Source organism: Amblyomma americanum, chromosome 10 (genome assembly GCF_052857255.1).
Source record: "Amblyomma americanum isolate KBUSLIRL-KWMA chromosome 10, ASM5285725v1, whole genome shotgun sequence".
In the NCBI taxonomy this organism is placed as follows: Eukaryota; Metazoa; Arthropoda; class Arachnida; order Ixodida; family Ixodidae; genus Amblyomma; species Amblyomma americanum.
This window is the reverse complement of record NC_135506.1, coordinates 113,823,726-113,845,536: the sequence shown is the minus strand read 5'-3', so window position 1 is coordinate 113,845,536 and position 21,811 is coordinate 113,823,726.

Here is a 21,811-nt window from a genome sequence, read left to right as displayed (position 1 = left end):
GGTTAACGAGCACATGTGTTTATGCCATGCAGTGACACGACTTCGAACTGTTAAAAAATGCATTGGAGTTGCCCTATTAAGGGAACGAGCGCGGTGTGCCGCCGTCTGGATGGACAACATTTTATGGCAGACCATGTCCGGTTAGAAGTGGTTAACGAGTACAAGTGTTTACGCCAAGCGGTTACACTTCTTCGAAATGTTCAAAAATGCAATGGGGTTGCAATATTAAGGGAAAGATCGTGGTGTGCCGCCGTCTGGATGGACAACATTTTATGGCAGGCCATGTCCGGGTAGAAGTGGTTAACCAATACATGTGTTTACGCCATGCGGTGACACTACTTCGAACTGTTCAAAAATGCGTTGGAGTTGCCCTATTAAGGGAAAGATCGTGGTGTGCCGCCGTCTGGATGGACATTTTATGGAAGGCCATGTCCGGTTAGAACTGGTTAAGGAGTACATGTGTTTGCGCCTAGCGGTGACACTACTTTGAACTGTTCAAAAATGCATTGGGGTTGCCCTATTAAGGGATCGATCGTGGTGTGCCGCCGTCTGGATGGACAACATTTTATGGAAGGCCATGTCCGGTTAGAAGTTTGCTTTGGTTTATGGGGGTTTGTACGTCCCAAAGCGACTCAGGCTATGAGAGACGCCGTAGTGAAGGGCTCCGGAAATTTCGACCACCTGGGGTTCTTTAACGTGCACTGACATCGCACAGTACAGGGGCCTCTAGAATTTCGCCTCCATCGAAATTCGACCGCCGCGGCCGGGATCGGACCCGCGTCTTTCGGGCCGGCAGCCGAGCGCCGTAACCACTCAGCGACCGCGGCGGCACGGTTAGAAGTGGTTAACCAATGCAAGTGTTTACATCAAGCGGTGACACTACTTCGAACTGTTCAAAAATGCATTGGAGTTGTCCTATTAAGGGAAAGATCGTGGTGTGCCGCCGTCTGGATGGACAACATTTTATGGCAGGCCATGTTCGGTTAGAAGTAGTTAGAGGACATGTGTTTACGCCTAGCGGTGACACTACTTTGAAATGTTCAAAATTGCATTGGAGTTGCCCTATTAAGGGAAGGATCGTGGTGTGCCGCCGTCTGGATGAACAACATTTTATTGCAGGCCATGTCCGGTTAGAAGAGCTTAACCAATACATGTGTTTACTCCAAGCGGTGACATTACTTCAAACTGTTCAAAATTGCCTCGGAGTTGCCCTATTAAGGGAACGATCATGGTGTGCCACCGTTTGGATGGACAACTTTTCATGGCATGCCATGTCCGGTTAGAGGTGGTTAACGAGTACATGTGTTTGCGCCAAGCGGTGACACTATTTCGAACTGTTCAAAATGCATTGGAGTTGCCCTATTAGGGGAAAGATCGCGGTGTGCCGCCGTCTGGATGGACAACATTTTATGGCAGGCCATGTCCGGTTAGAAGTGGTTAACGAGTATATGTGTTTACGCCAAGCGCTGACACTACTTCGAAATGTTCAAAAATGCATACGAGATGCCCTCTTAACGTAACGATCATGGTGCGCCGCCGTCTGGATGGACAACAATTTATGGCAGGCCATTTCCGGTTAGAAGTGGTTAACCAATCCATGTGTTTACGCCAAGCGGTGACACTACTTCTAACTCCTCAAAAATGCATTGGAGTTTCCCTATTAAGGGAAATATCGTAGTGTGCCGCCGTCTGGATGGACATTTTATGGCAGGTCATGTCCGGTTAGAAGTAGTTAAAGAGTACATGTGTTTACGCCTAGCGGCGACACTACTTCGAATTGTTCAAACTTGCATTGGAGTTGCCCAATTAAGATAGCGATCGTGGTGTGTCGCCGTCTGGATGAACAACATTTTATTGCAGGCCATGTCCGGTTAGAAGAGCTTAACCAATACATGTGTTTACGCCAAGCGGTGTCACTATTTCGAACTGTTCAAAAATGCATTGGAGTTGGCCTTTTAAGGGAATGATCGTGGTGTGCAGCCGTCTGGATGGACAACATTTTATGGCAGACCATGTCCGGTTAGAAGTGGTTAACGAGTACAAGTGTTTACGCCAAGCGGTTACACTTCTTCGAAATGTTCAAAAATGCATTGGAGTTGCAATATTAAGGGAAAGATCGTGGTGTGCCGCCGTCTGGATGGACAACATTTTATGGCAGGCCAAGTCCGGGTAGAAGTGGTTAACCAATACATGTGTTTACGCCAAGCGGTGACACTACTTCGAACTGTTCAAAAATGCGTTGGAGTTGCCCTATTAAGGGAAAGATCGTGGTGTGCCGCCGTCTGGATGGACAACATTTTATGGCAGGCCATGTCCGGGTAGAAGTGGTTAACCAATACATGTGTTTACGCCAAGCGGTGACACTATTTCGAACTGTTAAAAAATGCATTGGAGTTGCCCTATTAGGGGAAAGATCGCGGTGTGCCGCCGTCTGGATGGACAACATTTTATGGCAGGCCATGTCCGGTTAGAAGTGGTTAACGAGTATATGTGTTTACGCCAAGCGCTGACACTACTTCGAAATGTTCAAAAATGCATAGGAGTTGCCCTATTAAGGGAAAGATCGTGGTCTGCTGCCATCTGGATAGACAACATTTTATGGCAGGCCATGTCCGGGTAGAAGTGGTTAACCAATACATGTGTTTACGCCAAGCGGTGACACTATTTCGAACTGTTCAAAAATGCTTTGGAGTTGCAATATTAAGGGAAAGATCGTGGTGTGCCGCCGTCTGGATGGACAACATTTTATGGCAGGCCATGTCCGGGTAGAAGTGGTAACCAATACATGTGTTTACGCCAAGCGGTGACACTATTTCGAACTGTTCAAAAATGCATTGAAGTTGCCCTATTAAGGGAACGATCGTGGTGTGCCGCTGTCTGGATGAACATTTTATGGCAGGCCATGTCCTCTTAGAAGTGGTTAACGAGCACATGTGTTTATGCCATGCAGTGACACGACTTCGAACTGTTAAAAAATGCATTGGAGTTGCCCTATTAAGGGAACGAGCGCGGTGTGCCGCCGTCTGGATGGACAACATTTTATGGCAGACCATGTCCGGTTAGAAGTGGTTAACGAGTACAAGTGTTTACGCCAAGCGGTTACACTTCTTCGAAATGTTCAAAAATGCAATGGGGTTGCAATATTAAGGGAAAGATCGTGGTGTGCCGCCGTCTGGATGGACAACATTTTATGGCAGGCCATGTCCGGGTAGAAGTGGTTAACCAATACATGTGTTTACGCCAAGCGGTGACACTACTTCGAACTGTTCAAAAATGCGTTGGAGTTGCCCTATTAAGGGAAAGATCGTTGTGTGCCGCCGTCTGGATGGACATTTTATGGAAGGCCATGTCCGGTTAGAACTGGTTAAGGAGTACATGTGTTTGCGCCTAGCGGTGACACTACTTCGAACTGTTCAAAAATGCATTGGGGTTGCCCTATTAAGGGATCGATCGTGGTGTGCCGCCGTCTGGATGGACAACATTTTATGGAAGGCCATGTCCGGTTAGAAGTTTGCTTTGGTTTATGGGGTTTTGTACGTCCCAAAGCGACTCAGGCTATGAGAGACGCCGTAGTGAAGGGCTCCGGAAATTTCGACCACCTGGGGTTCTTTAACGTGCACTGACATCGCACAGTACAGGGGCCTCTAGAATTTCGCCTCCATCGAAATTCGACCGCCGCGGCCGGGATCGGACCCGCGTCTTTCGGGCCGGCAGCCGAGCGCCGTAACCACTCAGCGACCGCGGCGGCACGGTTAGAAGTGGTTAACCAATGCAAGTGTTTACATCAAGCGGTGACACTACTTCGAACTGTTCAAAAATGCATTGGAGTTGTCCTATTAAGGGAAAGATCGTGGTGTGCCGCCGTCTGGATGGACAACATTTTATGGCAGGCCATGTTCGGTTAGAAGTAGTTAGAGGACATGTGTTTACGCCTAGCGGTGACACTACTTTGAAATGTTCAAAATTGCATTGGAGTTGCCCTATTAAGGGAAGGATCGTGGTGTGCCGCCGTCTGGATGAACAACATTTTATTGCAGGCCATGTCCGGTTAGAAGAGCTTAACCAATACATGTGTTTACTCCAAGCGGTGACATTACTTCAAACTGTTCAAAATTGCCTCGGAGTTGCCCTATTAAGGGAACGATCATGGTGTGCCACCGTTTGGATGGACAACTTTTTATGGCATGCCATGTCCGGTTAGAGGTGGTTAACGAGTACATGTGTTTGCGCCAAGCGGTGACACTATTTCGAACTGTTCAAAATGCATTGGAGTTGCCCTATTAGGGGAAAGATCGCGGTGTGCCGCCGTCTGGATGGACAACATTTTATGGCAGGCCATGTCCGGTTAGAAGTGGTTAACGAGTATATGTGTTTACGCCAAGCGCTGACACTACTTCGAAATGTTCAAAAATGCATACGAGATGCCCTCTTAACGTAACGATCATGGTGCGCCGCCGTCTGGATGGACAACAATTTATGGCAGGCCATTTCCGGTTAGAAGTGGTTAACCAATCCATGTGTTTACGCCAAGCGGTGACACTACTTCTAACTCCTCAAAAATGCATTGGAGTTTCCCTATTAAGGGAAATATCGTAGTGTGCCGCCGTCTGGATGGACATTTTATGGCAGGTCATGTCCGGTTAGAAGTAGTTAAAGAGTACATGTGTTTACGCCTAGCGGCGACACTACTTCGAATTGTTCAAACTTGCATTGGAGTTGCCCAATTAAGATAGCGATCGTGGTGTGTCGCCGTCTGGATGAACAACATTTTATTGCAGGCCATGTCCGGTTAGAAGAGCTTAACCAATACATGTGTTTACGCCAAGCGGTGTCACTATTTCGAACTGTTCAAAAATGCATTGGAGTTGGCCTTTTAAGGGAATGATCGTGGTGTGCAGCCGTCTGGATGGACAACATTTTATGGCAGACCATGTCCGGTTAGAAGTGGTTAACGAGTACAAGTGTTTACGCCAAGCGGTTACACTTCTTCGAAATGTTCAAAAATGCATTGGAGTTGCAATATTAAGGGAAAGATCGTGGTGTGCCGCCGTCTGGATGGACAACATTTTATGGCAGGCCAAGTCCGGGTAGAAGTGGTTAACCAATACATGTGTTTACGCCAAGCGGTGACACTACTTCGAACTGTTCAAAAATGCGTTGGAGTTGCCCTATTAAGGGAAAGATCGTGGTGTGCCGCCGTCTGGATGGACAACATTTTATGGTAGGCCATGTCCGGGTAGAACTGGTTAACCAATACATGTGTTTACGCCAAGCGGTGACACTACTTCGACCTGTTCAAAAATGCGTTGGAGTTGCCCTATTAAGGGAAAGATCGTGATGTGCCGCCGTCTGGATGGGCACCATTTTATGGCAGGCCATGTCCGGTTTGAAGTGGTTAACCAATACACGTGTTTACGCCAAGCGGTGACACTACTTCAAACTGTTAAAAAATGCATTGGAGTTGCCCTATTAAGGGAACGAGCGCGGTGTGCCGCCGTCAGGATGGCCAACATTTTTGGCAGGCCATGTCCGGTTTGAAGTGGTTAACCAATACATGTGTTTACGCCAGGCGGTGACACTATTTCGAACTGTTGAAAAATGCATTGGAGTTGCCCTATTAAGGGAAGGATCGTGGTGTGCCGCCGTCTGGATGAACATTTTATGGCAGGCCATGTCCTCTTAGAAGTGCTTAACGAGCACATGTGTTTATGCCATGCGGTGACACTACTTCCAAATGTTAAAAAATGCATTGGAGTTGCCCTATTAAGGGAACGAGCGCAGTGTCCCGCCGTCTGGATGGACAACATTTTATGGCAGACCATGTCCGGTTAGAAGTGGTTAACGAGTACAAGTGTTTACGCCAAGCGGTTACACTTCTTCGAACTGTTCAAAAATTCGTTGGAGTTGCCCTATTAAGGGAAAGATCGTGGTGTGCCGCCTTCTGGATGGACAACATTTATGGCAGGCCATGTCCGGGTAGAAGTAGTTAAAGAGTACATGTGTTTACGCCTAGCGGTGACACTACTTCGAACTGTTCAAAAGTGCATTGGAGTTCTCTATTAAGGGAAAGATCGTGATGTGCCGCCGTCTGGACAGACATTTTATGGCAGGCCATATCCGTTTAGAAGTAGTTAAAGAGTACATGTGTTTGCGCCTAGCGGTGACACTACTTCGAACTGTTCAAAAATGCGTTGGAGTTGCCCTTTTAAGGGAAAGATCGTGGTGTGCCGCCGTCTGGACAGATATTTTATGGCAGGCCATGTCCGCTTAGAAGTGTTTAACCAATATATGTGTTTTCGCCAAGCGGTGGCACTACTTCGAACTGTTCAAAAATGTAAGGGAACGATCGTGGTGTGCCGCCGTCTGGATGAACAACATTCTATGGAAGGCCATGTCGGATTAGAAGTGGTTACGAGTACTTGTGTTGCCCTATTGAGGGAACGATCGTGGTGTGCCGCCGTCTGGATGGACAACATTTTATGGATGGCCATGTCCGGTTAGAAGTGGTTAACGAGTACATGTGTTTACACCAAGCGGTGACACTACTTCGAACTCTTCAAAAATGCATTAGAGTTGCCCTATTAAGGGATCGATCGTGGTGTGCCGCCGTCTGGATGGACAACATTTTATGGAAGGCCATGTCCGGTTAGAAGTTTGCTTTGGTTTATGGGGGTTTGTACGTCCCAAAGCGACTCAGGCTATGAGAGACGCCGTAGTGAAGGGCTCCGGAAATTTCGACCACCTGGGGTTCTTTAACGTGCACTCACATCGCACAGTACAGGGGCCTCTAGAATTTCGCCTCCATCGAAATTCGACCGCCGCGGCCGGGATCGGACCCGCGTCTTTCGGGCCGGCAGCCGAGCGCCGTAACCACTCAGCGACCGCGGCGGCACGGTTAGAAGTGGTTAACCAATGCAAGTGTTTACATCAAGCGGTGACACTACTTCGAACTGTTCAAAAATGCATTGGAGTTGTCCTATTAAGGGAAAGATCGTGGTGTGCCGCCGTCTGGATGGACAACATTTTATGGCAGGCCATGTTCGGTTAGAAGTAGTTAGAGGACATGTGTTTACGCCTAGCGGTGACACTACTTTGAAATGTTCAAAATTGCATTGGAGTTGCCCTATTAAGGGAAGGATCGTGGTGTGCCGCCGTCTGGATGAACAACATTTTATTGCAGGCCATGTCCGGTTAGAAGAACTTAACCAATACATGTGTTTACTCCAAGCGGTGACATTACTTCAAACTGTTCAAAATTGCCTCGGAGTTGCCCTATTAAGGGAACGATCATGGTGTGCCACCGTTTGGATGGACAACTTTTTATGGCATGCCATGTCCGGTTAGAGGTGGTTAACGAGTACATGTGTTTGCGCCAAGCGGTGACACTATTTCGAACTGTTCAAAATGCATTGGAGTTGCCCTATTAGGGGAAAGATCGCGGTGTGCCGCCGTCTGGATGGACAACATTTTATGGCAGGCCATGTCCGGTTAGAAGTGGTTAACGAGTATATGTGTTTACGCCAAGCGCTGACACTACTTCGAAATGTTCAAAAATGCATACGAGATGCCCTCTTAACGTAACGATCATGGTGCGCCGCCGTCTGGATGGACAACAATTTATGGCAGGCCATTTCCGGTTAGAAGTGGTTAACCAATCCATGTGTTTACGCCAAGCGGTGACACTACTTCTAACTCCTCAAAAATGCATTGGAGTTTCCCTATTAAGGGAAATATCGTAGTGTGCCGCCGTCTGGATGGACATTTTATGGCAGGTCATGTCCGGTTAGAAGTAGTTAAAGAGTACATGTGTTTACGCCTAGCGGCGACACTGCTTCGAATTGTTCAAACTTGCATTGGAGTTGCCCAATTAAGAGAGCGATCGTGGTGTGTCGCCGTCTGGATGAACAACATTTTATTGCAGGCCATGTCCGGTTAGAAGAGCTTAACCAATACATGTGTTTACGCCAAGCGGTGTCACTATTTCGAACTGTTCAAAAATGCATTGGAGTTGCCCTATTAAGGGAATGATCGTGGTGTGCAGCCGTCTGGATGGACAACATTTTATGGCAGACCATGTCCGGTTAGAAGTGGTTAACGAGTACAAGTGTTTACGCCAAGCGGTTACACTTCTTCGAAATGTTCAAAAATGCATTGGAGTTGCAATATTAAGGGAAAGATCGTGGTGTGCCGCCGTCTGGATGGACAACATTTTATGGCAGGCCAAGTCCGGGTAGAAGTGGTTAACCAATACATGTGTTTACGCCAAGCGGTGACACTACTTCGAACTGTTCAAAAATGCGTTGGAGTTGCCCTATTAAGGGAAAGATCGTGGTGTGCCGCCGTCTGGATGGACAACATTTTATGGCAGGCCAAGTCCGGGTAGAAGTGGTTAACCAATACATGTGTTTACGCCAAGCGGTGACACTACTTCGAACTGTTCAAAAATGCGTTGGAGTTGCCCTATTAAGGGAAAGATCGTGGTGTGCCGCCGTCTGGATGGACAACATTTTATGGTAGGCCATGTCCAGTAGAACTGGTTAACCAATACATGTGTTTACGCCAAGCGGTGACACTACTTCGACCTGTTCAAAAATGCGTTGGAGTTGCCCTATTAAGGGAAAGATCGTGATGTGCCGCCGTCTGGATGGGCACCATTTTATGGCAGGCCATGTCCGGTTTGAAGTGGTTAACCAATACACGTGTTTACGCCAAGCGGTGACACTACTTCAAACTGTTAAAAAATGCATTGGAGTTGCCCTATTAAGGGAACGAGCGCGGTGTGCCGCCGTCAGGATGGCCAACATTTTTGGCAGGCCATGTCCGGTTTGAAGTGGTTAACCAATACATGTGTTTACGCCAGGCGGTGACACTATTTCGAACTGTTGAAAAATGCATTGGAGTTGCCCTATTAAGGGAAGGATCGTGGTGTGCCGCCGTCTGGATGAACATTTTATGGCAGGCCATGTCCTCTTAGAAGTGCTTAACGAGCACATGTGTTTATGCCATGCGGTGACACTACTTCCAAATGTTAAAAAATGCATTGGAGTTGCCCTATTAAGGGAACGAGCGCAGTGTCCCGCCGTCTGGATGGACAACATTTTATGGCAGACCATGTCCGGTTAGAAGTGGTTAACGAGTACAAGTGTTTACGCCAAGCGGTTACACTTCTTCGAACTGTTCAAAAATTCGTTGGAGTTGCCCTATTAAGGGAAAGATCGTGGTGTGCCGCCTTCTGGATGGACAACATTTATGGCAGGCCATGTCCGGGTAGAAGTAGTTAAAGAGTACATGTGTTTACGCCTAGCGGTGACACTACTTCGAACTGTTCAAAAGTGCATTGGAGTTCTCTATTAAGGGAAAGATCGTGATGTGCCGCCGTCTGGACAGACATTTTATGGCAGGCCATATCCGTTTAGAAGTAGTTAAAGAGTACATGTGTTTGCGCCTAGCGGTGACACTACTTCGAACTGTTCAAAAATGCGTTGGAGTTGCCCTTTTAAGGGAAAGATCGTGGTGTGCCGCCGTCTGGACAGATATTTTATGGCAGGCCATGTCCGCTTAGAAGTGTTTAACCAATATATGTGTTTTCGCCAAGCGGTGGCACTACTTCGAACTGTTCAAAAATGTAAGGGAACGATCGTGGTGTGCCGCCGTCTGGATGAACAACATTCTATGGAAGGCCATGTCGGATTAGAAGTGGTTACGAGTACTTGTGTTGCCCTATTGAGGGAACGATCGTGGTGTGCCGCCGTCTGGATGGACAACATTTTATGGATGGCCATGTCCGGTTAGAAGTGGTTAACGAGTACATGTGTTTACACCAAGCGGTGACACTACTTCGAACTCTTCAAAAATGCATTAGAGTTGCCCTATTAAGGGATCGATCGTGGTGTGCCGCCGTCTGGATGGACAACATTTTATGGAAGGCCATGTCCGGTTAGAAGTTTGCTTTGGTTTATGGGGGTTTGTACGTCCCAAAGCGACTCAGGCTATGAGAGACGCCGTAGTGAAGGGCTCCGGAAATTTCGACCACCTGGGGTTCTTTAACGTGCACTCACATCGCACAGTACAGGGGCCTCTAGAATTTCGCCTCCATCGAAATTCGACCGCCGCGGCCGGGATCGGACCCGCGTCTTTCGGGCCGGCAGCCGAGCGCCGTAACCACTCAGCGACCGCGGCGGCACGGTTAGAAGTGGTTAACCAATGCAAGTGTTTACATCAAGCGGTGACACTACTTCGAACTGTTCAAAAATGCATTGGAGTTGTCCTATTAAGGGAAAGATCGTGGTGTGCCGCCGTCTGGATGGACAACATTTTATGGCAGGCCATGTTCGGTTAGAAGTAGTTAGAGGACATGTGTTTACGCCTAGCGGTGACACTACTTTGAAATGTTCAAAATTGCATTGGAGTTGCCCTATTAAGGGAAGGATCGTGGTGTGCCGCCGTCTGGATGAACAACATTTTATTGCAGGCCATGTCCGGTTAGAAGAACTTAACCAATACATGTGTTTACTCCAAGCGGTGACATTACTTCAAACTGTTCAAAATTGCCTCGGAGTTGCCCTATTAAGGGAACGATCATGGTGTGCCACCGTTTGGATGGACAACTTTTTATGGCATGCCATGTCCGGTTAGAGGTGGTTAACGAGTACATGTGTTTGCGCCAAGCGGTGACACTATTTCGAACTGTTCAAAATGCATTGGAGTTGCCCTATTAGGGGAAAGATCGCGGTGTGCCGCCGTCTGGATGGACAACATTTTATGGCAGGCCATGTCCGGTTAGAAGTGGTTAACGAGTATATGTGTTTACGCCAAGCGCTGACACTACTTCGAAATGTTCAAAAATGCATACGAGATGCCCTCTTAACGTAACGATCATGGTGCGCCGCCGTCTGGATGGACAACAATTTATGGCAGGCCATTTCCGGTTAGAAGTGGTTAACCAATCCATGTGTTTACGCCAAGCGGTGACACTACTTCTAACTCCTCAAAAATGCATTGGAGTTTCCCTATTAAGGGAAATATCGTAGTGTGCCGCCGTCTGGATGGACATTTTATGGCAGGTCATGTCCGGTTAGAAGTAGTTAAAGAGTACATGTGTTTACGCCTAGCGGCGACCCTACTTCGAATTGTTCAAACTTGCATTGGAGTTGCCCAATTAAGAGAGCGATCGTGGTGTGTCGCCGTCTGGATGAACAACATTTTATTGCAGGCCATGTCCGGTTAGAAGAGCTTAACCAATACATGTGTTTACGCCAAGCGGTGTCACTATTTCGAACTGTTCAAAAATGCATTGGAGTTGCCCTATTAAGGGAATGATCGTGGTGTGCAGCCGTCTGGATGGACAACATTTTATGGCAGACCATGTCCGGTTAGAAGTGGTTAACGAGTACAAGTGTTTACGCCAAGCGGTTACACTTCTTCGAAATGTTCAAAAATGCATTGGAGTTGCAATATTAAGGGAAAGATCGTGGTGTGCCGCCGTCTGGATGGACAACATTTTATGGCAGGCCAAGTCCGGGTAGAAGTGGTTAACCAATACATGTGTTTACGCCAAGCGGTGACACTACTTCGAACTGTTCAAAAATGCGTTGGAGTTGCCCTATTAAGGGAAAGATCGTGGTGTGCCGCCGTCTGGATGGACAACATTTTATGGTAGGCCATGTCCGGGTAGAACTGGTTAACCAATACATGTGTTTACGCCAAGCGGTGACACTACTTCGACCTGTTCAAAAATGCGTTGGAGTTGCCCTATTAAGGGAAAGATCGTGGTGTGCCGCCGTCTGGACAGAAATTTTATGGCAGGCCATCCCCGTTTAGAAGTAGTTAAAGAGTACATGTGTTTATGCCTAGCGGTGACACTACTGCTAACTGTTCAAAAATGCATTGGAGTTGCCCTATTAAGGGAAAGATCGTGATGTGCCGCCGTCTGGATGGGCACCATTTTATGGCAGGCCATGTCCGGTTTGAAGTGGTTAACCAATACACGTGTTTACGCCAAGCGGTGACACTACTTCAAACTGTTAAAAAATGCATTGGAGTTGCCCTATTAAGGGAACGAGCGCGGTGTGCCACCGTCAGGATGGCCAACATTTTTGGCAGGCCATGTCCGGTTTGAAGTGGTTAACCAATACATGTGTTTATGCCAGGCGGTGACACTATTTCGAACTGTTGAAAAATGCATTGGAGTTGCCCTATTAAGGGAAGGATCGTGGTGTGCCGCCGTCTGGATGAACATTTTATGGCAGGCCATGTCCTCTTAGAAGTGCTTAACGAGCACATGTGTTTATGCCATGCGGTGACACTACTTCCAAATGTTAAAAAATGCATTGGAGTTGCCCTATTAAGGGAACGAGCGCAGTGTCCCGCCGTCTGGATGGACAACATTTTATGGCAGACCATGTCCGGTTAGAAGTGGTTAACGAGTACAAGTGTTTACGCCAAGCGGTTACACTTCTTCGAACTGTTCAAAAATTCGTTGGAGTTGCCCTATTAAGGGAAAGATCGTGGTGTGCCGCCTTCTGGATGGACAACATTTATGGCAGGCCATGTCCGGGTAGAAGTAGTTAAAGAGTACATGTGTTTACGCCTAGCGGTGACACTACTTCGAACTGTTCAAAAGTGCATTGGAGTTCTCTATTAAGGGAAAGATCGTGATGTGCCGCCGTCTGGACAGACATTTTATGGCAGGCCATATCCGTTTAGAAGTAGTTAAAGAGTACATGTGTTTGCGCCTAGCGGTGACACTACTTCGAACTGTTCAAAAATGCGTTGGAGTTGCCCTTTTAGGGGAAAGATCGTGGTGTGCCGCCGTCTGGACAGATATTTTATGGCAGGCCATGTCCGCTTAGAAGTGGTTAACCAATATATGTGTTTTCGCCAAGCGGTGGCACTACTTCGAACTGTTCAAAAATGTAAGGGAACGATCGTGGTGTGCCGCCGTCTGGATGAACAACATTCTATGGAAGGCCATGTCGGATTAGAAGTGGTTACGAGTACTTGTGTTGCCCTATTGAGGGAACGATCGTGGTGTGCCGCCGTCTGGATGGACAACATTTTATGGATGGCCATGTCCGGTTAGAAGTGGTTAACGAGTACATGTGTTTACACCAAGCGGTGACACTACTTCGAACTCTTCAAAAATGCATTAGAGTTGCCCTATTAAGGGATCGATCGTGGTGTGCCGCCGTCTGGATGGACAACATTTTATGGAAGGCCATGTCCGGTTAGAAGTTTGCTTTGGTTTATGGGGGTTTAACGTCCCAAAGCGACTAAGGCTATGAGAGACGCCGTAGTGAAGGGCTCCGGATATTTCGACCACCTGGGATTCTTTGTGCACTGATATCGCACAGTACAGGGGCCTCTAGAATTTCGCCTCCATCAAAATTCGACCGCCGCGGCCGGGATCGGACCCGCGTCTTTCGGGCCGGCAGCCGAGCGCCGTAACCACTCAGCCACCGCGGCGGCTCGGTTAGAAGTGGTTAACCAATACAAGTGTTTACATCAAGCGGTGACACTACTTCGAACTGTTCACAAATGCATTGGAGTTGCCCTATTAAGAGAAAGATCGTGGTGTGCCGCCGTCTGGATGGACATTTTATGGCAGGCCATGTTCGGTTAGAAGCAGTTAGAGAACATGTGTTTACGCCTAGCGGTGACACTACTTTGAAATGTTCAAAATTGCATTGGAGTTGCCCTATTAAGGGAACGATCGTGGTGTGCCGCCGTCTGGATGAACAACATTTTATTGCAGGCCATGTGCGGTTAGAAGAGCTTAACCAATACATGTGTTTACGCCAAGCGGTGACATTACTTCAAACTGTTCAAAATTGCCTTGGAGTTGCCCTATTAAGGGAACGATCATGGTGTGCCACCGTTTGGATGGACAACATTTTATGGCAGGCCATGTCCGGTTAGAGGTGGTTAACGAGTACATGTGTTTGCGCCAAGCGGTGACACTATTTCGAACTGTTCAAAAATGCATTGGAGTTGCCCTATTAAGGGAATGATCGTGGTGTGCCGCCGTCTGGATGGACATTTTATGGCAGGCCATGTCCGTTTAGATGTGGTTAACGAGTACATGTGTTTACGCCAAGCGCTGACACTACTTCTAAATGTTCAAAAATGCATAGGAGATGCCCTCTTAACGTAACGATCATGGTGTGCCGCCGTCTGGATGGACAACAATTTATGGCAGGCCATTTCCGGTTAGATGTGGTTAACCAATACATGTGTTTACTCCAAGCGGTGACACTACTTCTAACTCCTCAAAAATGCATTGGCGTTTCCCTATTAAGGGAAAGATCGTAGTGTGCCGCCGTCTGGATGGACATTTTATGGCAGGTCATGTCCGGTTAGAAGTAGTTAAAGAGTGCTTGTGTTTACGCCTAGCGGCGACACTACTTCGAAATGTTCAAACTTTCATTAGAGTTGCCCTGTTAAGGGAGCGATCGTGGTGTGTCGCCGTCTGGATGAACAACAGTTTATTGCAGGCCATGTCCTGTTAGAAGAGCTTAACCAATACATGTGTTTACGCCAAGCGGTGACATTACTTCAAACTGTTCAAAATTGTCTCGGAGTTGCCCTATTAAGGGAACGATCATGGTGTGCCACCGTTTGGATGGACAACATTTTATGGCAGGCCATGTCCGTTTAGATGTGGTTAACGAGTACATGTGTTTACGCCAAGCGGTGACACTACTTTGAACTGTTCAAAATGCATTGGAGTTGCCCTATTAAGGGAAAGATCGTGGTGTGCCGCCGTCTGGACAGACATTTTATTGCAGGCCATATCCGTTTAGAAGTAGTTAAAGAGTACATGTGTTTACGCCTAGCGGTGACACTACTTCGAACTGTTAAAAAGTGCATTGGAGTTGCCCCATTAAGGGAACGAGCGCGGTGTGCCGCCGTCTGGATGGACAACGTTTTATGGCAGACCATGCCGGGTTAGAAGTGGTTAAAGAGTACAAGTGTTTACGCCAAGCGGTTACACTTCTTCGAAATGTTCAAAAATTCATTGGAGTTGCAATATTAAGAGAAAGATCGTGGTGTGCCGCCGTCTGGTTGGACAACATTTTATGGCAGGCCATGTCCGGGTAGAAGTGGTTAACCAATACATGTGTTTACGCCAAGCGGTGACACTACTTCGAACTGTTCAAAAATGCGTTGGAGTTGCCCCATTAAGGGAAAGATCGTGGTGTGCCGCCGTCTGGACAGACATTTTATGGCAGGCCATATCCGTTTGAAGTAGTTAAAGAGTACAAGTGTTTACGCCTAGTGGTGACACTACTTCGAACTGTTCAAAAATGCATTGGAGTTGCCCTATTAAGGGAAAGATCGTGATGTGCCGCCGTCTGGACAGACATTTTATGGCAGGCCATATCCGTTTAGAAGTAGTTAAAGAGTACATGTGTTTACGCCTAGCGGTGACACTACTTCGAACTGTTCTAAAATGCATTCGAGTTGCCCTATTAAGGGAAAGATCGTGGTGTGCCGCCGTCTGGATGGACAACATTTTATGGCAGGCCATGTCCGCTTAGAAGTGGTTAACCAATACATGTGTTTACGCCAAGCGGTGACACTATTTGGAACTGTTCAAAAATGCATTGGAGTTGCCCTCTTAGGGGAACTATCGTGGTGTGCCGCTGTCTGGGTGAACATTTTTATGGCAGGCCATGTCCTCTTAGAAGTGGTTAACGAGCACATGTGTTTATGCCATGCGGTGACACTACTTCGAACTGTTCAAAAATGCATTGGAGTTGCCCTATTAAGGGAACGATCGCGGTGTGCCGCCGTCTGGATGGACAACATTTTATGGCAGACCATGACCGGTTAGAAGTGGTTAACGAGTACAAGTGTTTACGCCAAGCGGTTACACTTCTTCGAACTGTTCAAAAAAGCATTGGAGTTGCCCTATTAAGGGAAAGATCGTAGTGTGCAACCGTCTGGACAGACATTTTATGGCAGGCCATATCCGTTTAGAAGTAGTTAAAGAGTACATGTGTTTACGCCAAGCGGTGACACTATTTCGAACTGTTAAAAAATGCATTGGAGTTGCCCTATTAGGGGAAAGATCGCGGTGTGCCGCCGTCTGGATGGACAACATTTTATGGCAGGCCATGTCCGGTTAGAAGTGGTTAACGAGTATATGTGTTTACGCCAAGCGCTGACACTACTTCGAAATGTTCAAAAATGCATTGGAGTTGCCCTATTAAGGGAAAGATCGTGGTCTGCTGCCATCTGGATGGACAACATTTTATGGCAGGCCATGTCCGGGTAGAAGTGGTTAACCAATACATGTGTTTACGCCAAGCGGTGACACTATTTCGAACTGTTCAAAAATGCTTTGGAGTTGCAATATTAAGGGAAAGATCGTGGTGTGCCGCCGTCTGGATGGACAACATTTTATGGCAGGCCATGTCCGGGTAGAAGTGGTTAACCAATACATGTGATTACGCCAAGCGGTGACACTATTTCGAACTGTTCAAAAATGCATTGAAGTTGCCCTATTAAGGGAACGATCGTGGTGTGCCGCTGTCTGGATGAACATTTTATGGCAGGCCATGTCCTCTTAGAAGTGGTTAACGAGCACATGTGTTTATGCCATGCAGTGACACGACTTCGAACTGTTAAAAAATGCATTGGAGTTGCCCTATTAAGGGAACGAGCGCGGTGTGCCGCCGTCTGGATGGACAACATTTTATGGCAGACCATGTCCGGTTAGAAGTGGTTAACGAGTACAAGTGTTTACGCCAAGCGGTTACACTTCTTCGAAATGTTCAAAAATGCAATGGAGTTGCAATATTAAGGGAAAGATCGTGGTGTGCCGCCGTCTGGATGGACAACATTTTATGGCAGGCCATGGCCGGGTAGAAGTGGTTAACCAATACATGTGTTTACGCCAAGCGGTGACACTACTTCGAACTGTTCAAAAATGCGTTGGAGTTGCCCTATTAAGGGAAAGATCGTGGTGTGCCGCCGTCTGGATGGAAAACATTTTATGGCAGGCCATGTCCGGGTAGAAGTGGTTAACCAATACATGTGTTTACGCCAAGCGGTGACACTATTTCGAACTGTTCAAAAATGCGTTGGAGTTGCCCTATTAAGGGAAAGATCATTGTGTGCCGCCGTCTGGACAGACATTTTATGGCAGGCCATATCCGTTTGAAGTAGTTAAAGAGTACAAGTGTTTACGCCTAGTGGTCACACTACTTCGAACTGTTCAAAAATGCATTGGAGTTGCCCTATTAAGGGAAAGATCGTGATGTGCCGCCGTCTGGGCAGACATTTTATGGCAGGCCATATCCGTTTAGAAGTAGTTAAAGAGTACATGTAATTACGCCTAGTGGTGACACTACTTCGAACTGTTAAAAAATGCATTGGACTTGCCCTATTAAGGGAACGAGCGCGGTGTGCCGCCGTCAGGATGGACATTTTATGGCAGACCATGTCCGGTTAGAAGTGGTTAAAGAGTACAAGTGTTTACGCCAAGCGGTTACACTTCTTCGAAATGTTCAAAAATGCATTGGAGTTGCAATATTAAGAGAAAGATCGTGGTGTGCCGCCGTCTGGATGGACAACATTTTATGGCAGGCCATGTCCGGGTAGAAGTGGTTAACCAATACATGTGTTTACGCCAAGCGGTGACACTACTTCGAACTGTTCAAAAATGCGTTGGAGTTGCCCTATTAAGGGAAAGATCGTGGTGTGCCGCCGTCTGGATGGACCACATTTTATGGCAGGCCATGTCGGGTTAGATGTGGTTACGAGTACATGTGTTGCCCTATTGAGGGAACGATCGTGGTGTGCCGCCGTCTGGATGGACAACATTTTATGGATGGCCATGTCCGGTTAGAAGTGGTTAACGAGTACATGTGTTTACGCCAAGCGGTGACACTACTTCGAACTGTTCAAAAATGCATTAGAGTTGCCCTATTAAGGGAACGATCGTGGTGTGCCGCCGTCTGGATGGACATTTTATGGAAGGCCATGTCCGGTTAGAACTGGTTAAGGAGTACATGTGTTTGCGCCTAGCGGTGACACTACTTCGAACTGTTCAAAAATGCATTGGGGTTGCCCTATTAAGGGATCGATCGTGGTGTGCCGCAGTCTGGATGGACAACATTTTATGGAAGGCCATGTCCGGTTAGAAGTTTGCTTTGGTTTATGGGGGTTTGTACGTCCCAAAGCGACTCAGGCTATGAGAGACGCCGTAGTGAAGGGCTCCGGAAATTTTGACCACCTGGGGTTCTTTAACGTGCACTGACATCGCACAGTACAGGGGCCTCTAGAATTTCGCCTCCATCGAAATTCGACCGCCGCGGCCGGGATCGGACCCGCGTCTTTCGGGCCGGCAGCCGAGCGCCGTAACCACTCAGCGACCGCGGCGGCACGGTTAGAAGTGGTTAACCAATGCAAGTGTTTACATCAAGCGGTGACACTACTTCGAACTGTTCAAAAATGCATTGGAGTTGTCCTATTAAGGGAAAGATCGTGGTGTGCCGCCGTCTGGATGGACAACATTTTATGGCAGGCCATGTTCGGTTAGAAGTAGTTAGAGGACATGTGTTTACGCCTAGCGGTGACACTACTTTGAAATGTTCAAAATTGCATTGGAGTTGCCCTATTAAGGGAAGGATCGTGGTGTGCCGCCGTCTGGATGAACAACATTTTATTGCAGGCCATGTCCGGTTAGAAGAGCTTAACCAATACATGTGTTTACGCCAAGCGGTGACATTACTTCAAACTGTTCAAAATTGCCTCGGAGTTGCCCTATTAAGGGAACGATCATGGTGTGCCACCGTTTGGATGGACAACTTTTTATGGCATGCCATGTTCGGTTAGAGGTGGTTAACGAGTACATGTGTTTGCGCCAAGCGGTGACACTATTTCGAACTGTTCAAAATGCATTGGAGTTGCCCTATTAGGGGAAAGATCGCGGTGTGCCGCCGTCTGGATGGACAACATTTTATGGCAGGCCATGTCCGGTTAGAAGTGGTTAACGAGTATATGTGTTTACGCCAAGCGCTGACACTACTTCGAAATGTTCAAAAATGCATACGAGATGCCCTCTTAACGTAACGATCATGGTGCGCCGCCGTCTGGATGGACAACAATTTATGGCAGGCCATTTCCGGTTAGAAGTGGTTAACCAATACATGTGTTTACGCCAAGCGGTGACACTACTTCTAACTCCTCAAAAATGCATTGGAGTTTCCCTATTAAGGGAAAGATCGTAGTGTGCCGCCGTCTGGATGGACATTTTATGGCAGGTCATGTCCGGTTAGAAGTAGTTAAAGAGTACATGTGTTTACGCCTAGCGGCGACACTACTTCGAATTGTTCAAACTTGCATTGGAGTTGCCCAATTAAGAGAGCGATCGTGGTGTGTCGCCGTCTGGATGAACAACATTTTATTGCAGGCCATGTCCGGTTAGAAGAGCTTAACCAATACATGTGTTTACGCCAAGCGGTGTCACTATTTTGAACTGTTCAAAAATGCATTGGAGTTGCCCTATTAAGGGAATGATCGTGGTGTGCAGCCGTCTGGATGGACAACATTTTATGGCAGACCATGTCCGGTTAGAAGTGGTTAACGAGTACAAGTGTTTACGCCAAGCGGTTACACTTCTTCGAAATGTTCAAAAATGCATTGGAGTTGCAATATTAAGGGAAAGATCGTGGTGTGCCGCCGTCTGGATGGACAACATTTTATGGCAGGCCAAGTCCGGGTAGAAGTGGTTAACCAATACATGTGTTTACGCCAAGCGGTGACACTACTTCGACCTGTTCAAAAATGCGTTGGAGTTGCCCTATTAAGGGAAAGATCGTGGTGTGCCGCCGTCTGGACAGAAATTTTATGGCAGGCCATCCCCGTTTAGAAGTAGTTAAAGAGTACATGTGTTTATGCCTAGCGGTGACACTACTTCTAACTGTTCAAAAATGCATTGGAGTTGCCCTATTAAGAGAAAGATCGTGATGTGCCGCCGTCAGGATGGCCAATATTTTTGGCAGGCCATGTCCGGTTTGAAGTGGTTAACCAATACATGTGTTTACGCCAGGCGGTGACACTATTTCGAACTGTTGAAAAATGCATTGGAGTTGCCCTATTAAGGGAAGGATCGTGGTGTGCCGCCGTCTGGATGAACATTTTATGGCAGGCCATGTCCTCTTAGAAGTGCTTAACGAGCACATGTGTTTATGCCATGCGGTGACACTACTTCCAAATGTTAAAAAATGCATTGGAGTTGCCCTATTAAGGGAACGAGCGCAGTGTCCCGCCGTCTGGATGGACAACATTTTATGGCAGACCATGTCCGGTTAGAAGTGGTTAACGAGTACAAGTGTTTACGCCAAGCGGTTACACTTCTTCGAACTGTTCAAAAATTCGTTGGAGTTGCCCTATTAAGGGAAAGATCGTGGTGTGCCGCCTTCTGGATGGACAACATTTTATGGCAGGCCATGTCCGGGTAGAAGTAGTTAAAGAGTACATGTGTTTACGCCTAGCGGTGACACTACTTCGAACTGTTCAAAAGTGCATTGGAGTTCTCTATTAAGGGAAAGATCGTGATGTGCCGCCGTCTGGACAGACATTTTATGGCAGGCCATATCCGTTTAGAAGTAGTTAAAGAGTACATGTGTTTGCGCCTAGCGGTGACACTACTTCGAACTGTTCAAAAATGCGTCGGAGTTGCCCTTTTAAGGGAAAGATCGTGGTGTGCCGCCGTCTGGACAGATATTTTATTGCAGGCCATGTCCGCTTAGAAGTGGTTAACCAATATATGTGTTTTCGCCAAGCGGTGGCACTACTTCGAACTGTTCAAAAATGTAAGGGAACGATCGTGGTGTGCCGCCGTCTGGATGAACAACATTCTATGGAAGGCCATGTCGGATTAGAAGTGGTTACGAGTACTTGTGTTGCCCTATTGAGGGAACGATCGTGGTGTGCCGCCGTCTGGATGGACAACATTTTATGGATGGCCATGTCCGGTTAGAAGTGGTTAACGAGTACATGTGTTTACACCAAGCGGTGACACTACTTCGAACTCTTCAAAAATGCATTAGAGTTGCCCTATTAAGGGATCGATCGTGGTGTGCCGCCGTCTGGATGGACAACATTTTATGGAAGGTCATGTCCGGTTAGAAGTTTGCTTTGGTTTATGGGGGTTTAACGTCCCAAAGCGACTAAGGCTATGAGAGACGCCGTAGTGAAGGGCTCCGGAAATTTCGACCACCAGGGATTCTTTGTGCACTGACATCGCACAGTACAGGGGCCTCTAGAATTTCGCCTCCATCAAAATTCGACCGCCGCGGCCGGGATCGGACCCGCGTCTTTCGGGCCGCAGCCGAGCGCCGTAACCACTCAGCCACCGCGGCGGCTCGGTTAGAAGTGGTTAACCAATACAAGTGTTTACATCAAGCGGTGACACTACTTCGAACTGTTCACAAATGCATTGGAGTTGCCCTATTAAGAGAAAGATCGTGGTGTGCCGCCGTCTGGATGGACATTTTATGGCAGGCCATGTTCGGTTAGAAGTAGTTAGAGAACATGTGTTTACGCCTAGCGGTGACACTACTTTGAAATGTTCAAAATTGCATTGGAGTTGCCCTAATAAGGGAACGATCGTGGTGTGCCGCCGTCTGGATGAACAACATTTTATTGCAGGCCATGTGCGGTTAGAAGAGCTTAACCAATACATGTGTTTACGCCAAGCGGTGACATTACTTCAAACTGTTCAAAATTGCCTTGGAGTTGCCCTATTAAGGGAACGATCATGGTGTGCCACCGTTTGGATGGACAACATTTTATGGCA